This window comes from Panthera leo, chromosome D1, assembly GCF_018350215.1.
Source record: "Panthera leo isolate Ple1 chromosome D1, P.leo_Ple1_pat1.1, whole genome shotgun sequence".
Classification (NCBI taxonomy): Eukaryota; Metazoa; Chordata; class Mammalia; order Carnivora; family Felidae; genus Panthera; species Panthera leo.
In genome coordinates, this window is record NC_056688.1 from 96,889,818 (window position 1) to 96,899,986 (window position 10,169).

The window sequence follows — 10,169 nt, forward strand, 5'->3', positions numbered from 1 at the left end:
GGAGGCGGGAGGGAGAGGGGAGGAGGGAGGGTAGGAAGGAAGAGGGCACTGGGAGAGAGGTGGGAGGGAAAAGGAGGGGGAGGGAGGCAGGGAAGAGGGAGGGTAGGTGGGAATAGGGTGTTGGGAGGGAGGAAGGGGAGGGGAGAAGAGGGAGGACGGGGTGGGAGAAAGGCAAGGAGGGGAGGGAGGGGAGAGGGGGAGAGGGGAGGGAGGGGAGAAGGGGGAGGGAGTAAGGGAAGAGGAGGAGAAGAAGTGCGGTGTGGAGGAGAGGGAGAGGGAGGGAAGGGGGAATGGAGGGGAGATAGGGAGGAAGGAGGGAGGGAAGAGAGGAAGGAGGGGGAGGGGAGGAAGAGGGAGAGAAGAAGGAGGGAGGGAAGAGAGAAGGAGGGAGGGTAGAGAGAAGGAAGGAGGGTAGAGAGCAGGGAGGAAGGGAGGGAGGGAAGAGGGGGAGGAAGGGGAGGGGGGAAAGAGGGGGAAAGGGGGAGGAGGGAAGAAGGGGGAGGAAGGGACTGAGGGAAGGAGTGGGGCCGCTGGACCGAGAAACCAGAGAGGAGGAAAGGAAGGGAGTCAGTGTCAGGTCAGAGAAAGTACTCACAAAAGACAGAAAAACGGACACGGACAGACTCACAGAGAGGGGGGTGGACAGACGAAGGGAAAGGGCCAGAAAGAGCCAGGGAGTAAGAGGAGGAGAAGCGAGGCAGATACGGGGAGAAACAGACACCACACGACGACAGGCTGGTGGGACACAGATGGGGCCGAGTCCCCATCAGCACGACGGTAACACGGAGAGAGCTCCAGGTGACAGAGACCGGCAGAGAAAAGGAGAAAAAAATGAGAAGGACCCCGGAAAGGAAATAAAGAAACCAGAGTCAGTAAAGGCGAGCTGGGCAGGGGAGGGGGAGAGGGGAGGGGGAGGGAGGGGGCGGGCAGGGCTGAGCGGGAGGCGGACTCCCCGCCCCCTGCCCCTCCCGGTCCCGCCCCCCCCCCCCCCCGCCCCGCGGGACGCCTGTCCCCTGCCGCGCGAAGGCCCTGGAGGTGACCCTTGTCCGCTCCCGGAAAGGTCACCCCGACCCTGCCCCCGGTCTCCTTCGCAGGGCAGCCAGGCAGGATGTGGGTCTGGGCTGTGGGGTGGGGACCGCAAGGCGCAGCGGTGGCGGCGGCAGCAGGTTGGCGGCTGGGAGCGGTTCCCGGTGGCGGCTGCCCCCCCGGGGTCTTCCATATGTCGTGTGCGTCTGTTTAGCAACCTGCCTCAAAACTCTGAGCCGCATTTACGCCCCGGGGCGGAAGACAGCGCGTCCCTGGAGAAAGGAGGCTGGCCGTGTTTTGCATTTCAAGGTGGCGTTGCCATCTTGCCAGGTTGGGATTCCCAGGCAACCCTCGCTCCAGCCTAGTGGCAAAATAAGAGATACTATTTTCCCGCCCAAAGATACATTTCTCCCAGACGATGGTGCCAGGAAAGAGATTTTTCTTTTTCAAAGGATTTGGTAATTCTCTCCCCGCCGCCCCCCCCCCCCCAACCCCTGAGACAAATGAGAGCTATAGAACCCACTATCCCCCTTTTGCTTTGGCTGCTGGGAAGCGCAGACCTAAATTGCAACGATTAATACATTTATAAACCGTTTCTCATCCGGGAATTGTTAACCTGAAGTGCATGGATGCCAAAGGCTTCGTAAAGCTCCTGAGCTTGTATGCAAAATTATTGTCTTAGTCGGCTCGGCTGCTATAACAAAATACCATCGACTGGGTGGCTTAAACAACGGAACGTTTATTTTTCACAGTTCTGGAAGCTGGGAAGTCCAAGGTCAAGGTCCCCGCAGGTTTGCTGTCTGGTGAGGACCGTCTTCCTGATTTGCAAATGGCTGCTTTTTCACCGTGGTGGAAAGAGGAAGCTCCGGGTCTCTTTCTCTTCTTGGAAGAGCACCAACCCCGTCACAGGGGTGCCACCCTCAAGACCTCACCCCCTAATTACCTCCCAAAGGCTCCCCTTCCGTTGGAAATGAGGGCTTCGGCATAGCCTTTGGTGGGGAAGGGGCAGGGGACAGGGGCATTCAGTCCATCACAGTTACGTGTAGGCATATTTTTCTGGGGGGCGTTCTCAAGGTTCTCGAAGATGTCCATTACCTTTCAAAGGTTAAAAAGGGGGTCAGTCTGGATTCAGCTTACAGTGTCCTGCCTGTTGGGTCAAGCCGCATCCAGTATCCCCCTGTTGCAGAGGCTGCTGGTGGCGCCCCAAATCTGTCTCCATTTCCTCCGTATGTTCGTGACTGCAGGTGGCTCCCGAGCTGGACTGCATTTCCCGTCCTTCTCTGCACCTGGACATGGCCGCCGAACGGGTTCTGACCAAAAGACGGTGAATGGAAGGCATGGTGCTCCTCCCAGGTCATCCTTCAAGGCCCTGGGTGGACCTTGTCCGTATTTGCCTGCCCCGTCCTCCTGGCTAGACCCCGACGATCCCGGGGACTCATTTTCAAATGGCAGTGACTTTGGTGGAAAAGCTTTAGAAGAAGCGTGTTAATGTTGGAACTATCCCATGAGGGGGAAATGCATTTCCGTAGTATTTCACTGTAGTTGGGGGCCAGCCTTGCTTTACCCCGTCAAATGGGCCAACCCTAAGCTCCCGCAGCAATAGCACACATTGTGAACCTGAGCCACCTACTTCCTGGGGCCATTTAGCACGGTGGGAAGGTGTCCCTGTCCCTGTCGTGACCACCCACACGGCCTTTGCTCGTGGCTGGACTTGGAAGCCTGCTTCCTGCTTCCAAGTACTTCCAGCTCTTTCTTTCCCCAGCAGCAGACTGCTGCCAACCCACCTGGCCCTCTCTCACGTTCCCCCACCCTGAGATCCCTCTGAATACCACGCTTCCCTGTCTCAAGGCAGCATAGTGGTTGAGGGCACAAGCTTTGGGTTCAGCCTGCCCCTGGCCAAGTCCTGACTGTTCTGCATGGACTCTGTGACCTCAGGGAGCACATTTGACCCCTCTGAGCCTCTGTCTCCTTATCTTTAAGTAGAGGGTGATGAAGAATCCTCACTACACAGGGCTGTTATGAAGACGATACCAGTAAAGCAGGAGAAGCTCGGCAAGTGTATGCAACACCCCTCCCCCCCGGGAATCATCATCATCATAGTTCCTTTACATCCAACGCATCCACTCGAGGGACAGCCGTCCTCCATGGAGCCCCCTCCTCTGCCCTCCTCGCCCTAAGGTCCCAGGAACATCTCCCTCCCAAGGCCAGCCCGCCCTCCGTTAATTATCCAGGGCTGCAAAAACAAATCAGCCCCACGGTTAGAGGCATAAAGCAATCTTTCACACAGTTCTGTGGGTCGGGGATTCATGATGTTTGGCCAGGTTGTTTGGTTTGGGGCATCTTGTGAACTTGTGGTCAAGAGGTCAGCTGGGGCTGTGGTCATCTGAAAGCGGGACTGAGGCTGGGGGACCTGTTTCCAAGATGGAAGACCCATGTGGCTGTTGGCCTCAGTTCCTCACCACATGGACCTCTTCTCGTGCAAGCTGGCTTCCCAAGAGTGAGTCATGAGAGAGACCGACAGAGACAGACAGAGAGAGAGAGAGGCAGAGACAGAGAAAGGAAAGAGGAAGCTGAGATGCCTTTCATGATCTAGTCCCAGAAGTCACATGTAGTCCCTTCTGTCACGTTCTATTTGTTACAAGGAATCACTAAGTCAGGCTCATGCTCAAAGGAAAGGGAATTAGGCTCTACCTTTGAAGGGACTTGGGGACATATTTTGAAATAACCACACGCACATTGTCCATGAACAGGCTCTGATTATGCTGTGAGCAGGTGCACGTAGATAGTCCCTGTCTCACCTGCTACTAACGACCCGCTCCCACCCCAGACCCAGGCATGGGCCTCCTGTCCTGTCGCAGAGTCATGGTCGAGGGCACTGTGCCCTGGACAAGTAACCCTCCCTTCAGAGCCATAGGGTCCTCTTCTGTGAAATGGACTGTAATCGTAGGAGTGGCTGATAAGAGCTGTCTGTGGATTCAGTGAGCTGACACGCATAGAGCTGGGAACAGAGCTCCTGGCTGAGAGCATTGTTGGCGGTCCCTCTCGTTCTCCTGGCCTGCCCTCTGACGTGACTTCTTAGGATGCTGCCCCGCATGCTCTAGGCACACGATAAACATCTGCCTGCCCGCCTGCCTGCCTGCCTCTTGGGGGGCCTCTCCGTGTGTCCCCGGGAGGCTCAAACAGACCTCTGTAAACAAAAGATGAACTAGAGGAAATTGAAGCAAAAGGGCAGGCGGGAGATTTAAAGAAAATAAATCCCGTTTCTAAGTCCCGCTTGAAAATGAACCCTCCCACCGGGACACCTGGGGGACTCAGTCGGTTAAGTGGCTGCCTTCAGATCAAATCACGATCTCGCGGTTTGTGAGTTCGAGCCCCGCGTCGGGCCCTGAGCTGACAGCCCAGAGCCTGGAGCCTGTTTCGGATTCTGTGTCTCCCTCTCTCTCTGCCCCTCCCCTGCTTGCACTCTGTCTCTCTCTTTCTCTCTCTCTAAAAAATAAATAAACATTTAATAATAAGAAGAAAATGAACCTTCCCACAAACAAGCAAGCTCACCTGTCCTGTCTTTTCTGTCCTGCGATTTACTGTCCTGGGGACTTGAGCCCAGGCAGGGAGAAGGGGCACCAGGAGGCAAGGGTCAGGTTGTCTTCCTCTGTGAGGAGCACCAGGGCCAATGATGAACCTGAGCACGGGAGAGGCGTTTGCCCTTGGTGATGGTCTCTGGAAGTCTATCCAGGTCCTAATGGGTCTCTCTTTTTGTCATTCCTGTGTAGGGGGTGGGCAGAGGAGTGGGTGCTTGGAGGAATAGGGCGCAAAGCTTCTATGCGATGTTTCATTTTCATGCCTAGAGAGCTGGGTAGAGGAATGAAGTTCATTCATTCATTCATGCATTCCATTAGCGGTCACCCATAGAACCTCTGCTGTGAGTCAGGATTTGAGCCAGCCACCTTTCCTGTCTCCTAGAAGTGAGCTCCAAACGCAGGTCCCAGGTGTGGGACTGTGCCTGTTCCATAGCCAACATTTTAAAAATGTTTGTTGAATGAATGAATGAATTCACTACCCCACTTAAGCCCCTGGCCTCCAAAACTCATAAAGCCAAATTCTTTAGCTTAACACTCACGGGTTGCTACCTACTTCTCTGGCTTGGCTTCCCACGCCCTCTGCCACGGGCATCCCATGATTTCATCGTTATGAATCCCTCGCAATCCCCAGAAGGTTCTCAGGCTGTTTCATACCCTCCTCCCTTTGACGCGGGACATCCTCCCCCTTTCGTCTGCTGGCGGACTCCTATACGTCCTTTAAGAGCCGATGAAGCGTCGGTTTTCATGCAAAGCCTTTCTTGGCCTCTCTGGTTGTATTTGGTGTCAGGGTCTCCTCTTTGCTCCCTCGGCATGCCTGGACTGTCCTTTGGTCTCCACGCAAGTCACCAAAGTGGTGTCTGTCCCCTCCATCGGTCTGTGGGCTCCCTGAGGGCAGCCCAGGCCCCTGAACCCAAGCCCCGCTCTGCCACCTGCCAGCACTGAGACTTTGGGAAACCCACTTCAGTGTTCTGTGCCCCCTCTGGACGTGGGGCTGATATCAGGCCCCAGCACTGAGTGTAGTTGCAACGATTAAGTGGTTTCGTAAATCCAAAGCACTGAGAACAGCCCCTGGCCTTGTGAGTGCTGAGTAACTGTGAGCTCCTGTCGTACCGATGGCAGCTCACTGATGGAGCAGCTAACTGGCTTCCAGTGCCTAGCACTGGGCTTAGCACCGGGAAGTCCCCAGTCAGGGCCAACACTGCCTCTGCTCTCAGTGAGCCCCAGTCCGAAGTATCCATCCATTCATTCATTCCCCATCCTGTGTCTTCTTTGTGCCGGGCATCGTTCCAGGTACAGGGATACAGCAGTGAACAAAACAGTGACCTCCATCCACAGCAAGCTTATCTGCTAACAGAATGAATGAACGCATGAGACAGAACCTTAGAAGACTCCAAGTCCTATGAAAACGAGGGCAGGATTAGTGGTATTGGGATTGCAATTTTAAATGGGGTGGGCAGGGTAATCCTTGCTGCAAAGGTGACCTTTATGGGAAGCCTTGGGAGAGATGAGACTGTGAGTCATGTTGCTATCCAGGGCAAGCGTCCAGGGAGTGGGAACAGCGAGTGCAAAGGCCCTGGGGTGCAAACGTGTCTGGCATGCTGGTGTTGGAGGAATGGCCAAGAGCCCCCTATGGCTGTAGCATAGTAAGCCAGGTGGAAGATGGGAGATGATATAAGGCAATGGGTGGGGGAAGGATGAGGCTGGGCCTGGTAGGTCATTGTCGGAACTTTGGCTTTTACTCTGAAAACAGCAAGGGCAAATGCAGGCCTGACCTCTGACCAGTATTCCACCCTGGTTCTCAGGGGTCTGTGTAGGGGTGGGGGTGCTCTGTGGGGAAACGCCTCCTAGAAGTGGACTCCCCTATGGATGACACAGAGAAAGAGCCTGGATCGCCGTCTCTGGCAAGCCACAGGAAGGCCAAGTGTGGAGAGGCAGGGTCTACCTGAGCCCCGTGCCCTCCTGCTCCCCATAGACCACCGGCACTGGTATTTTTGCCTTTTCACTTCTGGGCCTAATAGCGTAAGCTGCGGTCCCCTCCCAGCCTGGGGTCAGCCGAGTCTTTGTGCGCCCTGTGGCCAGAACTTCCCCAGGAAGCTTGCTTTTGAGGGCGGGTGCACACTACTGAGAGTTACGCAGGACAACCCGGGCACATCATGATCCTAAGTGGAAGGATGCCAGGCGGAGGGGCGGGGAGGACAGGGAAAAGAGAGGCACTTCATAGAGCCGCAGAAGCTCTGAGCTGGAAGGGACTCAGGGCTCATCTCGCGCAACCCGGACAACTCAGAAAGGGCAGGGGCTCGTCCAGGCCACGAGTGCATCACTGGCCCATCGCCAGCAGGGCTGGAAGTAGAATCTCGACTTGCTGATGTTCAGTGTGGTCAACCCCTGACCCCAGCCCCCCAGACCGCCTCCAGGTGTTGGGTGTACTCGGGGCTCCAGGGAGCTGTCCTGGGGCTTAACTGGTCCCTTGAGTTCTTGTTAGTTAGTTTGTTTTAGGGGCAGTGGCTCCGGACTATAGAAAATAGGGTATGGATTGTTCGGGGTTTTTTATCTCCAATAAACTGCAGTTGCTTTCCTCGGCTGGGCCCCTTGGGAGGGGAGAATTACCCACTGTTCCCATAAGTGGGGTCTCAGGGGTCTTTCCCTGCCTTGGGCTCACTTCTGTCTTCCCAGGGCAGCTGAATGCCTAGTAAATCCCAGTGTAGACAGCCTTCCCCGTGATCTGTGAGCGCCATAAAAGCAGGGCCACGTCTGTCGGATTCACTATTAAACGCCCAGTGTTTACCCAGCATAGTTGCTGGCACACAGGCGAAACTCTAAGGTATGGACCGGAAGGACAGAACCTCTACTTTGAGGGATGGTGCCCCCACATGCAGCACGATCTCTCTGGTAACAGGGAGCTCTGATCAGAATAACAAGATCTTTTTGGCCAGGGAGCATATGCTATTTGATAGTTTCTCTCTTCAGAGGATTTAGTCTCCTCATTCTGTTTTGCTAAAGCTAACCCTTATTGATTATCTGATTCATGCCTTCGTTCACTAGGTATTTCTGGAGCCCCTACCAGGTGCCAGACCCTGAGCGCTAAACACCGGGCAAGGCTGTCCCAAAGTGGCTGGTTCGTGCACACTCGGTGGGGAGCCACCACCTGCAATGTTGCAATCATCTGAGTGGACCCAAGGTCTTGTAGCAAAGGTCAGCCTCTTAAAAAATGGAGGCACTGAGCAAACATTCTGGGGGAGCTTTACAGAGTTAAGCTGTTTGTGCTGGGGAAGCATTTCTAAAAACTGCACATGGGGCCTTTTATCCACCTTATAATTGGCTCTGGTTCCTCTGCAACTGGGGATAAATCAGGCATCAGCCTGTCTGTAGGTTTATTAGAGACTTACATATTTGGAATAAAAAGCAAGGAATCAGGCAGGCAGTGGTGGAGAAGGAGGAAACCCGGGAAGAAGAAGAAGGACTAGAAGGAGAGACGTAGACGGCTGGACAAACGGGCCTCGGCCCCAGTTCCGCTGTAAATCAGCCGATGAACTTGGCCGAGCCACCGCCCCGCTGCCATCCGTGGGCTTCCTCGTCCGCAAAGACGGCCGGTGGGGTAAAATCACTTTTGATACACTGTGCCACGCTCTCCTCTGGCTCCCCTGTGGGGGTCCTTCTTCCCCGTCTTCCCTCATGAGCTCTCACACCCCCCCTCTTGTCAGAACGCTAGCCGAGGCCAGCAGGCATCGCTGTGCAAAACAAGCCATCCTCATCCAGGGCTTGTTAACTCAGGAACGAGATACGGTCCAAATTCTTTCGGCGGAAGGGGCTTGAGGGTCAGTTCGCATGTTGGCACATGAACTTGTTCTCATTAAGTAAGTCAGTCGAGATGTGAACATTCATCTGGGTAAGTGAATGAATCAGCCTCACTCTGAAAAGAAAAATAGAGACGCCATTAATCAGCGTAGATATATACAAGCACACACACGTACACACACACACCAACACTCACATCCCCTGACTCTCTCTCTCTCTCTCTCTCTCTCTCTCACACACACACACACACACACACACACACACACAAAGTATAGATGTGGGTCCTGGAGCCAGATTCCTCACGTTTGAATCTCAGCTCTGCCTCTTAGCTAAGCAACATTTGTCAAAGTCCTCAACCATTCTGTCCTCAGTTTTCCCACCTGTGAAACGGGGATGATGACAATAGCGAATAGTCAGAAAGTACTTAGCAGGTCACCTGGTGCGTGGCAAGTGCTCTGTAATAAAAGGTAAATAAGTCCCGGCCGTCGCAGCGCATCTGGGATCTTTCCAGCCCCGCCCTTGCACGGCTCTGTGAGTCACTCCACCAGTCTGAACCTGACTTCGTCACTTTGCTCATCTGTAAAATGGGGATGATGCTAATAACCTCAGGGTTATTTGAACGAACACAGAAATAATGGGCACGAGGTAGCGTGAGTCGGGATACAGAAACTTGGGCTCTGGAACATGCCTGCCGTAGGGTTCGCGCTCACCAGCTGAGTGACAAGTAATGACCTCTGAGCCTCAGGTTTCCCCTCTGTAAATGGGGAGAGTAGTAGGTGCTTCCTCAAGGGGTTGTTGAGAGGAACTAACACAGACACCGTGCTGAGCAAGGCGCTGGGGACTTAGTGGGAGCTCCGTAGTGTTCTTGGCTTGCGGCCTTTGTAACTTTGCCTCCCCTGGAGCACAGCGCAGGCTCTCCAAGCCTCATGTATGGGTGAGGCTTGGTCTGCAAGGCAGGTAGGTGCAACAGTCCTCCGCATGCTGTGTGCCCTCGGCGAGCGCTTTCCGCGTGTTACTTCAATTAACCTTCCCGGTCCCCCGCGAGGCCGCTCGTATCTCCATTTCGCAGAGGAGGAAGCTGAGTCTCAGGCAGACTCGGTGACTTGCCCAGGGTCACGGTGGGCTGACCTTTCAGCCCAGGTCTGTCCGTCCCAGAGTCCCAGGGCGGTGACGTTCGGGCGCTGCAAGGAAGCTGAGCAGAACCTTTATTTTCATGGCTGGATTTAGCGACCCAGACAGGGCGTCCGCTGCTCGCGGGCAGGAGGGCCCTTGGCCGTGGACCCAACCCTACGGGTTGTTTGCACGAGAGCATAGAAGGGTGGGCCCAAGAGGCTTTGGGTTGGAGCAGAGAGGTAGGAACTAAGAGCTCACAGGGCAGAGGGGGTATCTTCCAGCAACCAAAGCTTGGAGCACAATGAGGCAAGACGTTTGGCCAGCAGAACACTGACTTGGGAAAAGCAGGACCCAAACTTCCCTAAACTCTAAAGGCAAACCGTGCTGGCAGATCTGGGACGGGTCGCCCCTGCCCAACTGCAGCTTGACCTCAGCACTTTTGTCTGTGGAGGAGGGTTGCACAAGCTGTCTTAAATTTAAAAATTTGCTGGTTGTATTGACTGCTCCCTGTCAATCGTCCAAATGAGGGCGGGGACCAACGCATTTTTTCTTCTTATGCAGGTTTGGGCGTCCAGGTATGGAGGCAGTTCACAGATGTGATCTCAGCAGCTCTATGTGGATGATAAAGGTGATTCAAAAAAAAAATAAATAAAATAC

The 10,169-nt window shown here is 54.7% G+C and overlaps 1 long non-coding RNA gene across 2 annotated transcripts; it reads left to right on the forward strand.

Annotated features, from left to right (window-relative positions):
• Window positions 1-510: 510 nt before the first annotated feature.
• LOC122200598 lies at window positions 511-10,169 on the forward strand. Of its 2 annotated transcripts, XR_006193866.1 has the most exons (4): window positions 511-868; window positions 2,271-2,350; window positions 7,647-7,796; window positions 10,074-10,169. It is a non-coding gene; the product is annotated as an uncharacterized LOC122200598 (long non-coding RNA). The 2 variants fall into 2 exon arrangements; XR_006193867.1 differs by lacking the exon at window positions 7,647-7,796.